Source organism: Anabrus simplex, chromosome 4 (assembly GCF_040414725.1).
Source record: "Anabrus simplex isolate iqAnaSimp1 chromosome 4, ASM4041472v1, whole genome shotgun sequence".
NCBI lineage: Eukaryota > Metazoa > Arthropoda > Insecta > Orthoptera > Tettigoniidae > Anabrus > Anabrus simplex.
Genome location: NC_090268.1, coordinates 284699144 through 284723294, shown reverse-complemented (window position 1 = coordinate 284723294; position 24151 = coordinate 284699144). Strand labels below are relative to the sequence as shown.

General features: G+C 41.1%; 1 protein-coding gene across 1 annotated transcript in view; it reads right to left on the bottom strand.

Moving 5' to 3' along the window:
• The window catches only part of Dg (Dystroglycan), a 532981-nt gene that overhangs the window by 136202 nt on the left and 372628 nt on the right, over nt 1–24151 (bottom strand). The gene's annotated exons all lie outside the window — the stretch shown is intronic.

Here is a 24151-nt window from a genome sequence, read left to right as displayed (position 1 = left end):
AACTTGACTCTCGTCTTCCTGGAAAGGAGGAGTCCGGCGCTCCGAAGAATGAAGGTGGTGACAAAAGTAAGCCAAAGATCCTGGAATCTGAACATGACAACATGAACATGACAATGTAATCATTTATCAAAGATGAACGTGCAGAGAGGAAAAAAGCTCCAAATTGAACAGGAATACAGAAACATAAGGAAGATCTTCAGAATACCTACAATAGTGAATACATCTCTTCGCATAGGTTTGGCGTCAGGAAGGTAATCCAGGCATCGGGTCATATTCTACTATGGTGTAAAGAAAATCAGGACAGGCAGATATGACGGCATTTAGAGTTTACATTTAAAACCTAAAACCGAGAGTCTGTACATTTACATCCTGGCATAGGATCAATCGGGGTTTTGAATACCCAATTGAAGAAACTATCAGGATGGTGCTATCTACCTCTAGTCCATCTATATTCCCACAAATAAATACGCCATCACAGCAAACGTCTGACATGATTTTTAAAAAGGCCAAAGCAACTCAGGCCAGGTAGGTAGCGAAGTTGGTTAGACTCGCGCATCCCGTACTAAAGGTTGCAGGCTCGAATTCCAGTACAGTCGGTAGGGATTTAAGGGTATTAAAAATACAACAGACCCATTCATGAGTTTTACGAGTATGTTAAGGAAACCCCTTTGCAGTACAAAACTGGTGTCCTTTCCGTCCGATAAAACAAGCAGCACTGTAATATTCTTTTTTATTGCAAAATTTTCCCGCAACAGATACAGGATGCACAAGGACAAAGATACAAAAATTACTAACAGCATAAGATTACAATTTGGGAAGGAAGAGACCGTGGTCTCAATAAAAGTACAGCCCCAGCTTATATCTGGTGTGAAAATGGGAAACAACGGAAAATCATCTTCAGAAGGGTTCGAATCCACTATCTCCCAAATGCAAACTGGCAGCTACGTGAAACCGCGTAGGAAGTGACGAGAAAGGGGAAATGCATTACAATTGGAACGCACGCAACTGATAACTCAGCAAGAACAATGAAATATATTCACGTAAATTTAATGCAGGAAAATATTTTTTAAATGAAACAAACGCGCACTGCAACTTCGGTTCACACACGCTTGTACAAAATGTTCTTAGTGAGTGACTTGTCTCCTTTTTAATCTTCTGTATCGCTATAATAAAACAGAAAATATAATTTGATACATTTATATTTCTTAACCTTTCGTCAACAGGCCAGGCAATAACGTTAATAATCGAGTTGCTTATGACTGGATAGACCCTAATACACAGTTTAAAAAAATTAGGGGAATATGTTTTGTAACGTCTGAAATGTGAACGTTAATTTGGTAGATGGGGTTCCAATGGTCGTACGGCATATCTTGAGACCTTAGCTACTCAGGGTATGTCAAATCGAAGTTTAACTCCATCTGTAGGTGTAGCCATGCATTAAACTGTCAGGTGACTCCTCAAAACAAAGTGAATAGCGGTGCGTGCGTGTGTCGTTGTGAGGTACACATACTACTGCGGTCATTTGAGCACGTTGTACGTAAACCAGCACATACCATGAGACATCTTAATGAGGTTCAAGTCGCAAATGCCGTCACTTTGATCCAGGAAGGATGGAATTTTCGTCGTGTTGCTGTGGATCTCAATGACTCTCTGTCAGTTATTCAACGCTTGTGTAATCGCTACAATGAGACAGGCCAGTTCACAAGCAGGGTTGGACAAGGTCGTGGACGCATGACAACCCCACAGGATGACGTATATCTGACAATCTGTGCGTTGCGGTGTCGTTCAGCAACTTGCAGAGAACTGCAACAAGACCTCGGGAGGGACACTGGTGTCACGGTGTCTGACCAGACAGTAAGGAACAGGTTAAGAGTGTGTCCGCACGACCCAGACGTCGTGTTCGAGTTTCCCGTTTAACGCAACAACATCGCGCAGCTCGCCTTCTGTTTGCCCGTTCCCACGCCAACTCGCAACTTCGCCAATGGAGACCTGTGTTGTTCACAGGCGAGTCCAGATTTTCCCTGACACATCGTGATGGACGTCAACGTGTATGGAGACGCCGTGGTGAGCAGTACATGCCAAATGCTGTCCAGGAAGGCAACCGATTCGGACTAGTGATGGGATATTCGATTCATTTTACTGAATCGATTCATTTGATTCCGTTCACGTTACTGAATCGATACAGTGATCTGATTCACGGCACATTAGACTCACCGTTCCTATTACATCTGTGTAGTATCTACTGATAAGATAGCAGCAACAACATTCAAAGCTTGCTGCTGCCATCTGGTCTTCATTCTATGAACTGCTTTCCTTCGCGTCATCTAACTTTCAGATTCAGGTTTCTCCTGGCAGCCACCTCTTCGCATCAAATGTTGATGTTACAAAGCCTTTCCCCCACAGTGACAACTCAATTAAATAAGTATAGGCTATAGAATTAGATGAAAAAAATATGTACGCACAATCATCAGTGATTTGCATTTAGAGCTGTCGCCCAGGTGTGAGATTCCCTATCAATTGTTTGCTTAGTCTTTTAAAATGATTTCGAAGAACATGGAAATTTCATTGTATTCACGGTAAATACATAATACAAAACAAATATATTACAGTACAAAACTTACGTAGTTAATACAACCTGCGACAATAAAGTTCGGTGAATGAAGTCAGAACGGTCGATCCGGCAACAATGGCGACACGCAACACTGCACCTGCGTAACAGCAGGTTTTGACCACCTGCTCCCAACGTTGTTCAGTTGAGCATCGTGTGTGTGCCGTGTAAGACCTGCTTGACACAGTGCGTGTTTAGTGCGTTGGTTCTGACCTGCGAACAGGAAGATGGACGACCAAAAGATCAATGTACAGTTTTGTTTTAAGCTTGGCAAGACACCGAAAGAAACGCATGCGATGCTGGTACGTGTTTATGAAGATCAAGCACTATCCTTGAAGTGTGTGTACGAGTGGTTCGCCCGTTTTCGAGGAGGCCGGAAAAGTGTTCTGACAACTCCCATAGCGGAAGACCGGCGACTGCCGTCAGTGACGAAAACATTGAGAAGGTGAGGACATTAATTACGAACGATCGGCGATTAACTGTGCGCATGATAGCGGATGAACTGCAGATTAACCGCGAATCATTGCGACAAATCGTTACCCAGAAGTTAGGGAAGAGGAAAACGTGTTGTCGTCGTGTGCCACATCACTTGACTGACGATCAGAAGCAGGCACGTTTAGAGGCTTCACAGAATGTTGTCGAAACGGCGGATGCGACACCCAATTTCTTGAACTGTATCGTCACTGAGGATGAAACCTGGTGTCTCAGGTACGACCCTGAAACGAAACGGCAAAGCATGGAATGGCGTACTCCGGGATCCCCTCGTCGGGAAAAGATCAGAGCCCAAAAGTCACGCATGATAACGATGCTCATCACCTTTTCCGATAGTCAAGACATTATCCACGAGGAATTTCTACCTGAGGGAACGACGTTGAAGGCTGCACGGTTCGTTGAAATTTTGACCCGTTTCATGAAACGTCTACGCAGGGTACGACCCCAGTACGTACAACAAGTTTCATGCTTTTTTGTCCATGACAACGCTCACCCACTCACAGCCAACATCGTCAAACAGTTCATGGTACAAAAGGGGGTGGTGCAACTTGAACATCCCCCATACTCGCCAAATCTCAATCCTTCTTCCTATTCCCGCGACTCAAACTCGCTTTGAAAGGAAAGAGATTTGACCCATTTTCCTGACATCCAACGAAACGTGACGCGTTTTTTGAACACCATCCAAAAGGAAGCCTTCTTGCAAATTTTACAGGACATGTATCGCCGATCTCAGCAGTGCATAGTTATGGGAGGGGACTATTTCGAAGGACAGTAAGGTCAATGTCGTGCATTGTTCATCTATGTTGATAGTACAGGAATATTCACCGAACTTTATCGTCACGGGTTGTAATAATAATAATAAGAAGAAAAATAACAAGAACTGACATAACTCAAATTTTATACACTAATGTATGGTTTTCCCTCAGTTCTCTGAAAGTCACAACTCTATTATATAAGCAGAATTAGATGTTAAAATACCCGTGTTCCCAATAAGTAGACTACACATTAAATATAAATCAAATAAGTTGTTTCACGTCACACCGACACAGACAGGCTTTATGGCGACGATGGGCTTGGAGTGCAAAGGAAGCGGCCGTGACCTTGATTAAAAGTACAACACCAGCATTTGTCTGGTGCGAAAATAGGAAAGTATGGAAAACCATCTTAACGGCTGTCGGCGGTAGGATTCGAACCCACCATCCTCCGAATGCAAGCTCATAGCTTCGCGACCCTAACCGCATGGCCAACTCGCTCGGTCATCTTTGAAAATATGTCTTCTTCTATCAGTAGAGAATTTTTTAATTCGTCATGTTTTGTATAGCCTATCTGAGATTCAGAGTAGCCCTGCGGTTTTCTGATTCAACATATTTTTATTTAAGTTATTGCGTCAGTCGGCTAACTTACTGTCCACGTACACTGGTGATTTCGTGATTCAATTATTGAAGTCTTGTGCAATGATGTGCCGCACGAACTGAGAAAATACTGAGCTGTTCTTCCCAATATAAAACAGACAATTTCGACTGCATGACTTTTAGTCGTAAGGTAGACTAGAGAGTTGAGTTGAATTAATTGTCGAATGTCAACTAAGTTATAATACTCATTCGTTAAACTAATAAATTGAAGAACCTAATAGCCTACCTATTTACTAGCTAGTTACCTTAGAATTATGTTTTGACTATCTTTGTAACACTGCAAATAATTCCATCTATTATTTAAACCTCCCTGTAAGAAAAGGACAGTGAATGCATATTGGTATTATTTTCAAATGACCTGGGGGCGAGAGTCCGTCTTAGCGTACGATTCTTTCAGTATGCCATGGCTCTGTATGTCTCGCTGCAGCGGAGGTTCGGTTCCTCGCCAATGTCCAGCGTGCCGATAATGAACCGTGTGTATGTTGTGTCTCACTGATCCGTGTATGAACCACTCCGCACTGTCTGCTGCGAGTCAGCTGAATCGTGTGCCGTGAGCTCGCCGTTCCTGTGAATCAATTCACTCGGACACTTGAATGAATCGATGCACTGCTTCCAATCATAAACTCAGTAGCCAACACTAATTCGGACAAGGTTCTGTGATGTTGTGGGGTGGCATCAGTATCGATGGCCGTACGGATTTTGTCGTCGTCCGTGGTAATCTTACCGCTGCGCGGTATATCGAGCAGATACTGCTACATCATGTGTTGGTTGCTGCATACGGTTTTGGCCCTGAATTCGTACCCGTGTACGACAATGCCAGGGCTCATGTAGCGCGCATCTCCAGAGCTGTCTTGCGAGAACTGGACATTCAAGAGATGGAATGGCCAGCAGTGAGCCCGACCTTAATCCCATCCAGTATGTGTGGGATAGGCTTGAAAGAAATGTTCGTGGGCGTCCTGTTCCACCATAGACTCTCCAAGATCTCGAACAGGCTCTCATTGTAGAATGGGACCTGATACCGCAACGTGACCTCCGTCGACTTATACGGAGCATGCCACGTAGGTGCCAAGCTATGACAAATGCTCGTGGAGGACATACACCATACTAAAGCTCTCCAACTGTGATAAAAATCTACCCTGAAGGGCTGTTATCACTTTGTTTTCGCCCCTATTTGAACATTTCCGTTTGTATTCTGAAAATGAACGCGAATCCATCGATGTTCTTTTGCGTACTTCAACGGTAAAGAATAAAGATTTATTTGGGGTAATATTAATATACCTGGGTGTGAGGTATTGTTTTGTTGAGGATGGCATACGTTCCAAAAACATGTTCACCTGCTTTTTTTTAAATTGTGTATTTCTTAAGTCTAGATTCCCAACCTTTTAAAGAGCGAAATTTGTACGTTATTCACAAGGTAATCACTCCATACAATAAAATTTAAAAAAAAACGTCGTGAACACTTTCTTAATTAAGGAAAGTACGGTAAGTTAAGTGATCAACCGAATGGATGTATAAGATTTGATGGAAATTACGACCGAAGACAAAGTCAACTTCTTCAACAAAGTTACCAAGAAGAATATATATATTTTTTTTTTGCAAGTTGCTTTACGTCAGGTCTTTTGGCGACGATAGGACAGGAAAGGGCTAGGAGTGGGAAGGAAGCGGCCGTGGCCTTAATTAAGGTACAGCCCCAGCATTTGCCTGGTGTGAAAATGGGACACCACGGAAAACCATCTTCAGGGCTGCCGATAGTGGGGTTCGAACCTACTATCTCCCGAATAATGGATACTGGCCGCACTTAAGCGACTGCAGCTATCGAGCTCGGTGAAGAATAATTTAAGAATTAAGATTGTTACTGAAATCATTCATTCATTTATAAATAAAACTAAACAATGAATGAATAAAAACTAAAAGATTATTACACGGAAATCTGGAGATGAAAATACATTCATAAATAGATATATGGATATTTGCGACTTTATTCTTCCAATGTTTTGGGTTAAAATCCATTCAGGCACGCACATATTTTTTATTTGAAACTAGAAACAGTAATTAAAAGTAGTAGTGGCAGTTGCAACACCATAAACAATTGCGTTGCTATGTCCACACGGTGAGTCAGGACCGATCGATATTCCTACTCAATGGCCGCTAATCTCTAAGCAAGGAGACTTTTGAGACACCCTATATCACCTACAACTAAGAATCAGTAATAAAACATATAAACCAAGTCGGCAAAATTGAACTAATAAATAAATAAATAAATAAATAAATAAATAAATAAATAAATAAATAAATAAAATAATTAGAGACCTTAATTGTTTCAACATTCAGTCTGCAAGCCTGGGTTACATTGAGTGAGTTGGCTGCTATGAACTTGCAGTTGGAAGACGGTGGTTTCTAATGCCACTGTCGACAGCCCTAAAGATAGTTTTCAGATTTCACACCAGGCAAATGCTTGGGCTTTTACTTATTTATGGCCACGGTCGCTTCCTTTCTACTCTTAGCCCTGTCCTATTCCATCTTCACCATGAGGCCTCTCTGAATCGATGCGACGTAAACCAATACATAATAAAAGGCTGCGTTAATGAACCGAGCCTACATAACCTTTATTTGTAACTAAAACTTTGGCCTAATCAAATTCAAGGTCAAGGTATGTTACTTTGAAATTATTTCTAACTACTGTATCCTATATCTACTCTGCATCTTTTACTCTCCATGGCAGATTCCTATCCTCATTATTTCACTCGCATAACCTCACCACCCTCGGGGGCACATACTGAGTCCATTCCTAACTTTGTATTTTCTCTGCGATTGCCATTGTTCCTATCTGGTTGTATCATGCGTTATTCTGCTACTCCCGGCGTCTGAATGATATATCTTCGGTTTATTCAGCTTTTCCCCCGTACAACCTTCTTCTTCTTCTTCTTCTTCTTCTTCTTCTTCTTCTTCTTCTTCTTCTTCTTCTCCTCCCTTTTTACACACCTGTGGGTTCGCGGGTACGAACTGTGTCGCACAGGTGGATTTGGCCTTGTTCTACGGCCGGATGCTCTTCCTGATGCCAACTCTATATGGAGGGATGTAATCACTATTGGGTGTTTCTGTGGTGGTTAGTAGTTTAGTGCATTGTCTAAATATGAAGAGGAAAGTATTGGGAAAAACACAAAACACCCAGTCCCCGAGCCAGAATAATTAATTAGACGCCACTAAAATCCCTGACCCGGCCGGGAATCAAACCCGGGACCCTCTGAACCGAAGGCCTCAACGCTGGCTATTCAACCAATGAATCGGACTTTTCCCGTGAACAAGAAAAATATTAAAATAATTCAGTCTCCTACAAATCGAATTGATATCAAGGAAAACAAATATAGAGCTTATAATTACATGACAACAATAATGTAATACAGAACTCAGATACCAGGTGAGTCTGCCGCGCCTAACGTTTTATGCAGTTAGGCATCCCACCAAACGTCGCTGGTGTCGTTATGGTCTATTCTCCTTTGCCGCACACCAAGCAACAATCGCCTTTAATCACATGAATCGTACGTGACAGGCATTTACGCAATGCATCAAACTGTCATACGGTTATGTAAAAAGTACCTGCCAATTATGAGCTTTCAGTAGGGTATGAAATGAACGCTAAAAGCTATGGCATACTGATAGAAAATGTGTGTGCATTTGTGAAGCGGAAGTAGTAGTCCATCCAGTAGGCTTTCTGGAAATCTACTCGCTGGAGTCACCATGATGTCATGGGTTAAGTGCGGTGCTGTTAATACAGCTGCGTTTGGTGGGTGGGTTCGAATTCCACTTGAGCCTGTAAATTCTATTCGCATTTTGTACTTCGAGAATAATTCACAGAGCCAATGTATCCGAATGCCCTCGCGTTATTTATTTATTTATTTATTTATTTATTTATTTATTTATTTATTTATTTATTTTGTTACTATTCTAGGGTATGAAATGAACGCTAAAAGCTATGGCATACTGAGAGAAAACGTGTGTGCATTTGTGAAGCGGACGTAGTAGTCCATCTAGTAGGCTTTCTGGAAACATACTCGCTGGAGTCGCCGTGATGTCATGGCTGCTTATGGCGATGTTTTAAAGCAGGGCTGGACGAGGATTGAAATGTTGGGGATTTTTTTTAATCAACAGCCTGTTAGCGCAGTAAGTGTTCGAATAGATGGCCTTCTGCAGTAATGCACGTTTCAGCACGCCCTTGAACTGCCATTCGGGCTCTTTGTAGCATTGTAGATGTTACGGATTCACAGGCTTCCGTAATAAGGTTTCGAAGGCTTTCAGGATTTTCCGGCTGCTGAGCGTATACTACATCCTTCAAATATCCCCATAGGAAGAAGTCCAGTGGAGTCAAAAATGGCGATCTAGCAGGCCAGGTGAAAGGTCCTCCCCCTCCTATCCATCGACCGGGATGTGTAATATTCAGGTAGTTGCGAACATCTGCTGACATGTGAGGGGGAGCTCCGTCGTGTTGATACCACATTGTTACAACCTCACCCAGAGGCACATCCTCTAGCAGCAATGATATTTGTTCTTGAAGAAACTATAGGTACCGGGCTCCTGTCAAATGATCCTCAAAGAAATATGGTCCAATTAGGTGATCAGCCAGTATACCACACCAGACATTTACTCCCCACCGTGCCTGAAATGCTGTCTGCCTTACCCAGTGGCGATTTTCAACACTCCACTAGTCCATATTATGATGATTCACAGAGCCATTATAATGAAATCGTGCCTCGTCCGAAAAGAAAATATGAGCTACTGAACCCTTGAACTTACCATTCCATCGTTGGTCGGCCACGGCTGCTACAGTAGAACAATTTAGAACTCTTAAATCTTGGGTCGTTGCGGGAGTAAATTCGGTCACGATCTTAACCAAACGATGGGGTTCAGAAGAAAGCCTAACTACTTGAAATGAGGAGCAAAAATGTGCTTACTAACTTTTATTAAACTGAAAGAGCACGATAACATCGTTAATTTAATATGCATTCTTGCCACAAAAATATAAAAAAATTTAATTATTGATTTTTGAAAAGTTCCAAACACAGTCACATTACATAACGTCACTTCGTTTCTTCCAATGTCGAAGAGTTGCTTCGGATAAGCTAATATGTTAGTGGACAGCGAAACTGAAAAACTGAAAAAGGGAAGACCTGAAAACCGGGCACCTATTATTCCAAACAAGAACTGAGAGTTAATCCACACGATCCGTGGAAAATCTGACTTTCAACAAGTAGAACGCCTGATTTTCTCTCAATTAAGGTTATCCACCAGTCAAATACCCTTCACGGATACGGAACATCCGCCGAATGGACCCTTAATCGAACCAAACTGACTAGCAGTTGCTTTGGATAGGTTGCGAAATATTATGGGAAAGCATGGTGTTCACTACAAGTTAATGGCATCATTCACAATTGAAATAAAATTCCACCATGTATTTGTCATTCATGACACCCTTAAGTGATAAGGTAATCCCGATGCTAAACGTGCATCACCCCAAACAGCTGTTCGGAAGGAACCAACAACAACAGGATCCGGGAGGATCTTACGTTAGATCGTTCTAAAGGAACAAAACTGCGAAATGCAGGAAACACTTACTAATCATGCATTTAGAAGAAATGCCAAACACTGAAGTTAATCAAAAAGTGAAAAGTCACTTGAAAATATTATTATTGAACCGATTTTCAGGTTAGAAATGGGTTTATTATGCTTAATAAATTTACCAGTCCACGCTAAAATTTACTACAATTTTAAGGAATTCTTTCCCTTGAAAAAACAATGCTACCAGTACAGATCTCTCTATTTACCGTCTGTCCCAACACACTACTGGTAAAGTGATTACTTACTTACTCTAACCATGAATAAGAATGAAAATACGACAAGATGAAAATAATATAAATTACTGGCTGACGAATCGAAACCGCATTCGCAACTCAAGTCTCATTCTAAAACACTGAGTGTCAATATGCACACTATCAACGAAAAACGGACGTCAAGACGAGGAAACAATAAAGTCCGTAAAAATAAATTAACATCTCGAAGTCATACAGCTTAACACGCACGAAGAAACACAGTAAAAATATTTAATCTAGATCGGGTCGATGTCCCACACTTGGACAGCCCTCAACTCGTCTGATAGCATTCCCGTTATCTCAATGAGAGCTTCGCATAGACCCTCTACAATAGATCATATCGTACTGTAACCGCTACCTTCCTCCAGGCCACTTCCACAAAAAGAACAAACAAAAGAAAAACATCTAAACCGAAACTTGAGTGTGTACAGCTACCATCCCAGACCTATCGTCGGGCTCACTTGAAATCTGTACACCCTAAACCTAATCATTATGTACATGATGCCTTCCAAATTCTATCGTCGGGCGTGACCTAGGACGTCTCATCATCAATGACTCCAAGAATAAACACGTGACGTCCTAAATCTATCGTCGGGCGTCAAAGTGGGTCGTACTACGCCTCCCTTAACATATCAGGCGAAATGCAATTCTCAAACAACTCTGATATTCAACACTAAATTTGGTCAGACAAATACCACATGACGGAACCAACGTCTCTATTATCAAACGAATACAAGTCGAAATACAGTAAGTGTCTACCTCTCGAAAAATACAGTAAGTGTCTACCTCATTATAATATGTGAACTCAAAAATAAATAGACGTGACGAATGGTTCTCCACCTCGAACACAATCTCAGCCTGTGCACTGACGTGTTAGGGAAGCAAATGAAAATTCCCAACACACGTGTACCCTTTTAGTGGACGCCTTCAAAATAATAATCATCACCATCGCATTCGAAATTCTCAGATCGCCTATCATCAATCCCAACCATCTTATCCATGACCTCTCCAGTGAACAAATTAAATATAACCCAACCGTGTGTCCAAAGTACTCTTTGATCCTGGAGATCGTTCATTCTCTTATCATCCATGCGGGCTTTACGTAACATAGATCACTGGATGTGTACTACCCAGCCTTTAACATTTTACAAGAGTCGTTTTCACTTGGAATCTTTCTATAAATTTCACAATGCTTCACATCATAGTCATCTCAAATTCGGATTGATTGCGGAAAACAATACAGCCTGCCTCACACAGCCTGTTCCTAAATACTTCCTCTACAAAAATACAGCTTGTCTCAACACTCTTTCTCCTCGCTTTATTCCAGCGGTATTACTTCCATCTATATCGTCTCCACATACATATCAATTCATCGCTCTCAATTCCTTTTCCTTCAAGATCCTTTTTCATACATCGATCCCCTGGTGAAAACGACAACCATTATTAAACACATCTCTTACTTTACTATTATTAAGACTTTCGGACCTCAAGAATCCAAGAGCACACATCGACCTTTCGCAATTCAAGTATACACGATGTCTCAAAATTTCCTTCCCATTAATGACTGTGACTCTAACAAATTTTATTGACATTATCTAAATATGCCTACGATCCTTGTAAAAATAACTGGTTAAATGTAATTTTACAGAGAAGAATTTCCTTATCCCGCGGTAAACATTATTATTATTATTATTATTATTATTATTATTATTATTATTATTATCGACCAGCATTTCTGAATGCAACTGACACCTGAAATTACGATATTCGCCACGACAAATTTACACTTATAACGTTCACAAATCCGCACTCTGAATGATATCTCATCTCAACACAAAATTTTAAGCGTCGCATTTTACCGTTCTTGACATGAAATTTACACACTGAAATTTTCACACGCTGACCAAAATTTACAACGCCTTTCGCCTGATAATTACGAATATCACCCGACAATCATCTGGAAAATTTGTTTAGGACAGACAGTAACTAACTAACTAACTACAACATAATATAAAATAGACAGACCTGCACATTGGTGACATTCTCAGCATTCTGATTACATCATCCCCAGCAACCTCGTACTTAGCCACTCATTTTCACAGATAACATTTTCATTTTCAAAAACTCACTCATCCAAACACTACCCTTCACACACACGAGATTAAAATTACCATATAAATAATGCACTTTCTCTGTAACTTGCACCACGAACTTCCCTCGTTCTGCAGTCGACTATAACTGTCTGATGCGTTTCCCAGAGTGGTTTCTCTCCCCGTTGTTTCAATAAGAACAGGTGTTCGGCCGATAAGGGAGTAGAACTATTTTGAATCGCTTCCCCCAGACCCTCTTCACTTACAAGAGTACACGAAATGATAAAAATAAAATCTGCTGTGTATTTTTCAACCAGCCTACACCTTCCCAGTTCGTCTACAAACGTTCAGAACTTCTCCAATCACTTTTCTTCTTAACTAAGTATATGGACCTTAGCCACGAACATGTATTGAATTATTGTCGGTCAATCTGGCGCGAATTTCTAATGACGACGGGCACAAGCTCCCGCGGCTTCAAGTTCCAGATCGACACTGAAAAATCTACGGTGGGGGGGTTTCTTTTATAATTTCCGGAAGGACGCTATCCCCTCTATGAGGCTTGGTTGTGAAATCTGCCAAATTTGCTTCTAATAGACCAATTTTGATAAGACTTGTCCCAGAACTCCGGACAGACTTGCACTTATGTTCGATGTTAATTTTATAATTTTTCTACACTCACAACAGGAGAAATAAATTGTTTCTGCCCGTGCGTTTCGCGCGTTTTCTTCCTTCCATGACCTTGGCACGTGTAGCTAGTTCGCTGGTCTCACGCTACCATGTACTTGGGCTTAACTGCACTTAAAATTTTCCCTGGTGTCTCTACCTTCACAGAGGGTGTGTGAATAATTTTGCTTATTTCTTTCATTATTTACTATATTATCAAAATCCCTCATTCTGCAGAATTCCATGGATTAAAAGAATTGTCGGGCACTCGAGCCCCGCCGAGGTGTCCCGGCAATTCACGAGCTCGCCGGGAAGGAAGAACCTCCCCACGCAACATCGGGCTCTTGGGAGCGCAAAATGGCTGCCCTCAAACATACAGTAGTTTCTAAATACCAAATAAATATTTGAGAAAAATAAAAAATTTTCTCACCGTAGAATTATGGGTTCATAATCCACCTACAACGACGAAATGTTTACCCAGAAAGGGGAAATATTTAAACAGATATATTCCTTCAAAATTCTGAATTGTACATGGGAATTTTGATACAAATGAACCATGATTCTACGTAAAATTTCCCAGCCGATCTCACTCTTGACGTAGGGCTCTGTTACTTTCACGTATTTCCCTGTTTTCTTCTTCCAACAATAGGATTGCGTTACAGATATCATCAACAAAGTCTTCTCTTAAGAATGAACATTGTAAACATTCAGCGTCTTCCTCTTCTTTACTCCCACTGCTTGCCTGTCCTTGGAGTGGTGCCTCGACCTGTCTTCCTCTCGACGTGACGATCATATTTACGGGTTGTACTTCTTCTTCTTCTCCTTCGGTGACCATTTCCCCAGCTGGTAAGGCTGCGTCATCCTGTAGTGGAATTCTTTCTTCGGCTCTATGATCAATCTGTAAATTTCTTGTTGGGTTGCGGTCATCATTTAATTGGGAGTTGCTAGGAGTCTGTTTCTTGATGTTACTGATGTTATGTGCGTCATTTGGTTGTCTCTCCTTCAGAATCTGGGATGAAAGACTCTGAACCTTTTCCTACTGGGAATTTGAAGTTGTTTTTCTTCTATCAAGAGTCGACATTGACTCCTGCTCAAAATCTGGCGCAAACGGGTTCAGATCGGAGTTTCGTTGGTCTTGCCTATGTGCCTTCTGGAATTCCAAACTTTCAGCCCCGAAACAATCGGTGTTGACGTCCTGGCGCTGTATAGCCCCCTGCCATTTTTTCCTTTCGTGGTCCTTCCTTAACCCGTCGGTGTACTGAACACGTTCACGGTACCGTTCATCCTCATCACGGCGGAAGTTCTGGGTTCGATTATTTCCCCAGTCCCTGCGGTTATTAAGTCCATTCCTGAAATTCCTCTGGTTTTCTCTGTCCCCATCGTATCGCCTCCAGTAAGGGTTCCTCCTTTGTGGATAATTCCAATTACCCCTACGCCTTTTCCAATCCTCATTTCGTGGATGCGAGGGTTCCCAGTTATTGCGAAACTCACGCCTCCGCTCAGTCGGCTGTGGTTTCCCCTGCTCAGGTGCCTCTGGACTTCCCTCTGGAACCTGGCTAACAGTGTTTACATGTTGCTCGTGCGATCGTCCCCCTCTGGGTGCTATTTGATTATGGGTATGATCCAATTGCCTAAGGATCATTTCTGCCTGCATGGGGGTCTCTACCTTTGATGCAATGAGCATCCTTTGTACTTCGGGAGGTAGCTGCTTCTGGATGGCCTGTACCAACTCTTGCTCCGAGGGCGGCGCCTCAAGTTCTCTGAACTTTACCATTTGTGCAATAAAGTATTCACTGAACTTTGTAGGGCCTATTGCAGTATAGCGACGTGAGTATAGCTCTAATCTAAGACTCTGCTGAATTTCCGTACTCCAAAATTTATTGAGAAACGCCCTCTGGAATTCATCAAAGGTATCAAAGTGGTATCGGAAGCCTTTAAACCATAAAAGTGGTGCCCCCTCTAAATATCTTTCAGCTACCCTCAACTGACGTTCCTCAGGAATCTTGGCGTCCCGGATGTACTCCCTGAGATCCTTAAGAAATCCCTTCGGCGTGGTATGTGGACCTCCATTAAATTTCTTAGGCTGGTCCTCATGTAACTTGATCATGTTAATAACGTTGGTGACCCCTGAGCTTTGAGATCGACTGGTATCTACATTCGAGCTCTGACCGTTATTATTCACATGATTGATATTTGGCAATTGACCACTGAGGTCAGAGTTAACAGCTGTCGAGGTTTGACTTAATACTTTGTCCACCTTGGACTGCATATCTACCACGCTGCTAATCCAACTGCTCACTTCGCTCTTAATGAACCCAACTTTCTTGTCTGTCTCTTCCTGGGCTGACGTGATTTCCCTTAAATCCTGTTCTATACTAATTTGCCTGTCATTGAATTCCCTGGTATGTTCATTTTTCATTTCAACTAACTCCTCTTGAATTTCTTTAATTAAAATTTCGGAGTCCTCATTAGCCGCTTGGAGTTTACTAATTGCTTCCTCATTAACTTGCAACAGTTTCTTCTCCATGGTTTCGGTTTTTGACAATACCTGACTCTCCAATTCCACACTAATTTTATCTACCTTGTTGTTCAGTGACTGAATGTCCGCAGATAATATTTGACGTTGTTCCTCTATTATGGTTAGCGTTTTCCCCTTTTCCTTATCACTGGAGATCCGCATCTCTACGACCTGTTGTGTAATGTCGTCCTTAAATTCAACCTGGCTGTCGATCAGCTGCTTATGCGCCGCCTGGCTTTCCAGTAAATGCTTGTCAAGTTCCTTTCTCATCTCATCCTGACTATCGCATAACCTACTGTACATGTCGTGGCTTTCGTCAAAACGCTTGTCCATATCGGTTTTTAAACTGTCATGGATTTTGGAAAACTGTTTGTCGAAATCATTCTTTAAACTGACCTGCACTTCCGCAAATTGTTTGTCAATTTCATCCCTAATTTCCACTCGGCTATCATCAAAACGCTGGTTGAGTTTACCTATCTCACCCCTAACTTCCTCTTTAAGTTCGGTGCACATAGTGTATGTCTCCTGAACTACGTTCTTCAATCCAGCCTTCAACTCATCACTAGACTCTTTACACCTAGCCTGGGTATCCTCAATACTACTCTTTAACTCGTCACTAGTGTCTTTCAAACTAGACTGTAACTCCTCCATTTTACTATTTAAATTCTCATTCTGGACTTTCGTGTCCTCCCTCAAACTCTCATTATGAACTTTCATGTCCTCTCTCAACTTACTATCCAAACTATCTATCTTACTATCCAACTTCTCATTTGTCTTAATATTTAACATCTCATTATGAACTTTCATGTCCTCCATCATCTGCTTTAGCAGATCCACGGTCACCTGACCTTCCATCTCACAATACCACAAAGAATACAATAATGAGTACGCTGGCTGTTGATGCAACCAGAATACTCCAAACTACTAGGGAAAGAATTCACTATCTACTGCGTTTTCACATACACACGCTATTATAATTTAATACCGAAACTGACAACATTCCAACAGTTGTCTTATAAAGTTTTGTTTAGGTGGCTGGTATCACAAATTATTTAATAAAAAGAAAATTCTGAAGTTAATAAGTTATTCCGGATAAATATCCCAAATAGTTTCGCTTTCGTAAATTAATTAAACAAAGAACATGTTAACGCATAAACTTTGAATGTAATTCAGCATTACCACTTCCAAAATTTATATTGGCAACATGACATAAGCTTCAATACCGCTTTAAATACTGGTTTCCTAAAATGCATTGTGACTGTTATTATTATTATTATCTACCAAGTAGTTACGCTCCTCATTAAACGTGTTAATATCTAGCACTCTCATTGGGCATAATTCGCTTAACTGTGGCTCAGCCATAGTTCTCACCCGCTTGTATTATTTATAATGTGGCTTAGGCCTCAACATCATTTTATATTTTCCTAACATTTATTTTCAATATATAATTTCATTATCGTTATCGTGACATCATATCGTTATCGTGACTTTGGGCTCCTCATCGTTATCGTGACATTAAGCCCCACAGTTGGTGCGTCACTTCTACTGAACCCTTGAACTTACCATTCCATCGTTGGTCGGCCACGGCTGCTACAGTAGAACAATTTAGAACTCTTAAATCTTGGGTCGTTGCGGGAGTAAATTCGGTCACGATCTTAACCAAACGATGGGGTTCAGAAGAAAGCCTAACTACTTGAAATGAGGAGCAAAAATGTGCTTACTAACTTTTATTAAACTGAAAGAGCACGATAACATCGTTAATTTAATATGCATTCTTGCCACAAAAATATAAAAAAAATTAATTATTGATTTTTGAAAAGTTCCAAACACAGTCACATTACATAACGTCACTTCGTTTCTTCCAATGTCGAAGAGTTGCTTCGGATAAGCTAATATGTTAGTGGACAGCGAAACTGAAAAACTGAAAAAGGGAAGACCTGAAAACCGGGCACCTATTATTCCAAACAAGAACTGAGAGTTAATCCACACGATCCGTGGAAAATCTGACTTTCAACAAGTAGAACGCCTGATTTTCTCTCAATTAAGGTTATCCACCAGTCAAATACCCTTCACGGATACGGAACATCCGCCGAATGGACCCTTAATCGAACCAAACTGACTAGCAGTTGCTTTGGATAGGTTGCGAAATATTATGGGAAAGCATGGTGTTCACTACAAGTTAATGGCATCATTCACAATTGAAATAAAATTCCACCATGTATTTGTCATTCATGACACCCTTAAGTGATAAGGTAATCCCGATGCTAAACGTGCATCACCCCAAACAGCTGTTCGGAAGGAACCAACAACAACAGGATCCGGGAGGATCTTACGTTAGATCGTTCTAAAGGAACAAAACTGCGAAATGCAGGAAACACTTACTAATCATGCATTTAGAAGAAATGCCAAACACTGAAGTTAATCAAAAAGTGAAAAGTCACTTGAAAATATTATTATTGAACCGATTTTCAGGTTAGAAATGGGTTTATTATGCTTAATAAATTTACCAGTCCACGCTAAAATTTACTACAATTTTAAGGAATTCTTTCCCTTGAAAAAACAATGCTACCAGTACAGATCTCTCTATTTACCGTCTGTCCCAACACACTACTGGTAAAGTGATTACTTACTTACTCTAACCATGAATAAGAATGAAAATACGACAAGATGAAAATAATATAAATTACTGGCTGACGAATCGAAACCGCATTCGCAACTCAAGTCTCATTCTAAAACACTGAGTGTCAATATGCACACTATCAACGAAAAACGGACGTCAAGACGAGGAAACAATAAAGTCCGTAAAAATAAATTAACATCTCGAAGTCATACAGCTTAACACGCACGAAGAAACACAGTAAAAATATTTAATCTAGATCGGGTCGATGTCCCACACTTGGACAGCCCTCAACTCGTCTGATAGCATTCCCGTTATCTCAATGAGAGCTTCGCATAGACCCTCTACAATAGATCATATCGTACTGTAACCGCTACCTTCCTCCAGGCCACTTCCACAAAAAGAACAAACAAAAGAAAAACATCTAAACCGAAACTTGAGTGTGTACAGCTACCATCCCAGACCTATCGTCGGGCTCACTTGAAATCTGTACACCCTAAACCTAATCATTATGTACATGATGCCTTCCAAATTCTATCGTCGGGCGTGACCTAGGACGTCTCATCATCAATGACTCCAAGAATAAACACGTGACGTCCTAAATCTATCGTCGGGCGTCAAAGTGGGTCGTACTACGCCTCCCTTAACATATCAGGCGAAATGCAATTCTCAAACAACTCTGATATTCAACACTAAATTTGGTCAGACAAATACCACATGACGGAACCAACGTCTCTATTATCAAACGAATACAAGTCGAAATACAGTAAGTGTCTACCTCTCGAAAAATACAGTAAGTGTCTACCTCATTATAATATGTGAACTCAAAAATAAATAGACGTGACGAATGGTTCTCCACCTCGAACACAATCTCAGCCTGTGCACTGACGTGTTAGGGAAGCAAATGAAAATTCCCAACACACGTGTACCCTTTTAGTGGACGCCTTCAAAATAATAATCATCACCATCGCATTCGAAATTCTCAGATCGCCTATCATCAATCCCAACCATCTTATCCATGACCTCTCCAGTGAACAAATTAAATATAACCCAACCGTGTGTCCAAAGTACTCTTTGATCCTGGAGATCGTTCATTCTCTTATCATCCATGCGGGCTTTACGTAACATAGATCACTGGATGTGTACTACCCAGCCTTTAACATTTTACAAGAGTCGTTTTCACTTGGAATCTTTCTATAAATTTCACAATGCTTCACATCATAGTCATCTCAAATTCGGATTGATTGCGGAAAACAATACAGCCTGCCTCACACAGCCTGTTCCTAAATACTTCCTCTACAAAAATACAGCTTGTCTCAACACTCTTTCTCCTCGCTTTATTCCAGCGGTATTACTTCCATCTATATCGTCTCCACATACATATCAATTCATCGCTCTCAATTCCTTTTCCTTCAAGATCCTTTTTCATACATCGATCCCCTGGTGAAAACGACAACCATTATTAAACACATCTCTTACTTTACTATTATTAAGACTTTCGGACCTCAAGAATCCAAGAGCACACATCGACCTTTCGCAATTCAAGTATACACGATGTCTCAAAATTTCCTTCCCATTAATGACTGTGACTCTAACAAATTTTATTGACATTATCTAAATATGCCTACGATCCTTGTAAAAATAACTGGTTAAATGTAATTTTACAGAGAAGAATTTCCTTATCCCGCGGTAAACATTATTATTATTATTATTATTATTATTATTATTATTATTATTATTATTATCGACCAGCATTTCTGAATGCAACTGACACCTGAAATTACGATATTCGCCACGACAAATTTACACTTATAACGTTCACAAATCCGCATTCTGAATGATATCTCATCTCAACACAAAATTTTAAGCGTCGCATTTTACCGTTCTTGACATGAAATTTACACACTGAAATTTTCACACGCTGACCAAAATTTACAACGCCTTTCGCCTGATAATTACGAATATCACCCGACAATCATCTGGAAAATTTGTTTAGGACAGACAGTAACTAACTAACTAACTACAACATAATATAAAATAGACAGACCTGCACATTGGTGACATTCTCAGCATTCTGATTACATCATCCCCAGCAACCTCGTACTTAGCCACTCATTTTCACAGATAACATTTTCATTTTCAAAAACTCACTCATCCAAACACTACCCTTCACACACACGAGATTAAAATTACCATATAAATAATGCACTTTCTCTGTAACTTGCACCACGAACTTCCCTCGTTCTGCAGTCGACTATAACTGTCTGATGCGTTTCCCAGAGTGGTTTCTCTCCCCGTTGTTTCAATAAGAACAGGTGTTCGGCCGATAAGGGAGTAGAACTATTTTGAATCGCTTCCCCCAGACCCTCTTCACTTACAAGAGTACACGAAATGATAAAAATAAAATCTGCTGTGTATTTTTCAACCAGCCTACACCTTCCCAGTTCGTCTACAAACGTTCAGAACTTCTCCAATCACTTTTCTTCTTAACTAAGTATATGGACCTTAGCCACGAACATGTATTGAATTATTGTCGGTCAATCTGGCGCGAATTTCTAATGACGACGGGCACAAGCTCCCGCGGCTTCAAGTTCCAGATCGACACTGAAAAATCTACGGTGGGGGGGTTTCTTTTATAATTTCCGGAAGGACGCTATCCCCTCTATGAGGCTTGGTTGTGAAATCTGCCAAATTTGCTTCTAATAGACCAATTTTGATAAGACTTGTCCCAGAACTCCGGACAGACTTGCACTTATGTTCGATGTTAATTTTATAATTTTTCTACACTCACAACAGGAGAAATAAATTGTTTCTGCCCGTGCGTTTCGCGCGTTTTCTTCCTTCCATGACCTTGGCACGTGTAGCTAGTTCGCTGGTCTCACGCTACCATGTACTTGGGCTTAACTGCACTTAAAATTTTCCCTGGTGTCTCTACCTTCACAGAGGGTGTGTGAATAATTTTGCTTATTTCTTTCATTATTTACTATATTATCAAAATCCCTCATTCTGCAGAATTCCATGGATTAAAAGAATTGTCGGGCACTCGAGCCCCGCCGAGGTGTCCCGGCAATTCACGAGCTCGCCGGGAAGGAAGAACCTCCCCACGCAACATCGGGCTCTTGGGAGCGCAAAATGGCTGCCCTCAAACATACAGTAGTTTCTAAATACCAAATAAATATTTGAGAAAAATAAAAAATTTTCTCACCGTAGAATTATGGGTTCAATACAAACGCTGGATCATTTGCCACGTGTGTCAGTATCCAAACAGAGAAATCAACACGAGTTTCGAAATCTCGTCCGTGGAGTTCCTGATGTATTTGCACGTGAAACGGAGGCGAAAAAAACTGGAATACAATTTACAACAGGCGACTGGATGATGTTGGCCTGTTGTGCTACTGCCCGGGCACTCGTGTGACGGTTCTCCCGGAAAGTGTCCAAAACCGTCTCAGCAGTTTCACCGGACGTAACTCGTGCCTCTCTAACAGGACCTGTTCGGGAAAGTAACGAAGTTATACGCAAACGTCGCTCCACCCTCCTAAACGTATTTGCGTTTGGTTGTTGACTGTGTGGAAATCTTTCCTGGTACAGGCGCTGTGCTTCCTGTGCGTTCTGTCTTGCTTCGGCGTAGATAAGGAGCACTCATCTGCTGAATACGTAGCGAAGAAATGACCAGGACTGTTAGGCTACACCAAGTGTCAGTCCCCTACACATTCAACATGCATGCTATTTATCGAATGTGGTACGAATGGGCTCTTACTTAATCCTCAAATCTTAAACGTGAATAAAAATATTTATCGCTTGTGGGATTCGAACCCACTACGTCCGCACAAACTCACACACGTTTTCTATCAGTATGCCATCGCTTTTAGCGATAATTTCATAACCAATCGAAAGCTTATAATTGACATGTACGTTTTGCATAACCGTATGACAGTTTGACGTATTGTGTAAATACCTGACGCATACATGTTCTTGCAAAAGTCGTGCAGTGATGACGCAGTACGTGCTTTAAAGGCGACTGTAGCTTAGTAAACGGCAAAGGAAAATCGCCCATCACTCCACTGACGTTCGTTGGGATGCCTAAAAGCAGAATCGTTAGGTGCGGCTGACTCGCCCGGTATATATGCCTAGCTGATGTACCCGTGCTTTGCTACGGAATTCTACATTGTATACAGAATTCTAGGTTAGATAGTATACACGTTATGAGTAAAATTGCATTAAATTGTATAGTTCTTAACGTTACCCTAGAAACGCGACGGGGAAGTCACCAAACGTCTTTTCTTTTGTGAAGACTGGGTCAGGGAATTTTCACTGTAATGATAGGCTCTCTTGCCTACCATAAGTCATAACCAATTTGGGGATTTTTCATTATAATGGCAGTCACTCTCCACCTGCCTTTTTACATCATCAGAAAGACTGTCTTAATGGTTTTCCTAAATGAAATCAACATAGATCATAACAATGACGCCAGTAGGAATGTCACGATTAAAAGCAATGGTATCATAGGAAATACTTGATCAAATGAAAAACCATACACTTTCTCACTTTTAACGAACAGTACTACGCTTCCGATGTAAGAGTCCAAAGTTCCAGAGCTGGAATGACCAGGACGAAAACAGCCGTGAGCCGTGCTCTCTCTTTGATTTCGAGTGGGGGGGGAGGGGTGGGGACGAATAAAGTAGAGTCCCAGGGTAAAAACTATGCCCTTTTACTCATATGTTTAATAGGGGTACCCGATGAGTCGGAAAATCTTAATTCACTACACTGGTGGCGGAAAAAACCATCTGACTTGGAGGCAAATTTTTCCTCCAAGCCAGAGGAGAAACCCTCTTTTCGCTGCTAATTTGGAATAAAAGTGAAGATGAAGAAGCTTTTCTTAAGAAACGGCTCTTTACAGGGCTGAATTTTGAGTTATTTAGTGAACTGTGGTGCTATAATTTGGAATAGGCCGAAATTGTAATTGTAGACTAGGTCATAAGTTAGCCTCTGCCATTATTCCGTTAAGTGTCCACACTGGTCATTCCAATCAGTGCGTCAGTGTAGAGATCGAATAGATGGAATACTGCGATGAACCAGTGTCTTAGGTACCAGCAATGTCATAAAATGTATGAACCAGAGGAATGGAATGCTAAAGAAGAAAGTTATGTAACTCCCCAGCTATTTCCCGCCAATATTCAGGCAGGTTGTAATACTGGGTACGAAGCAGTAATCCCATCTATCGGAGATGAGTGGAAGCATAAGAGACTAAAGTATCACAACAAACAACGGTCAATGTAATGTTACTGTTGATCAATTTTATGAGCTTTCAATAGTGTAGGCCTTCACATTTAGTTTTTTTTTTTCTAATGGCTTTACGTCGCACCGACACAGATAGGTCTTATGGCGACGATGGGATAGGAGTGTGAAGTAAGTGGCCATGGCCTTAATTAAGGTACAGCACCAGCATTTGCCTAGTGTGAAAATGGGAAACAACGGAAAACCATATTCAGGGCTGCCGACAGTGGGATTCTAACCCATTATCTCCCGGATGCAAGCTCAGGGCCGCGCACCCCTAACCGCACGGCCAACTCGTTCAGTCATTTAGTTTTCTTCCGACTCTGAAATACCACTCTTATCATAGTCGGTACGGTAAAACTGAATAAAACATAAATGATCGGAAATTGTATTCTCTATAACTTGTGTTATATAGTACTTTTCGATAGGACCAATAACATAGGTATTTGTTAAATTTTGCTTCCCCTAAACTACCATTTCTTCCAGGGTGAATAGAATTGTTTATATCTTAGACTAGTTTCTTAATTCCCGACTCCATATACCAATTTTCGTTACATTCTGTTAACCCATTTTCTCGTGGCTCGGCGTTGATAATATGGACTTAGCAACAAAA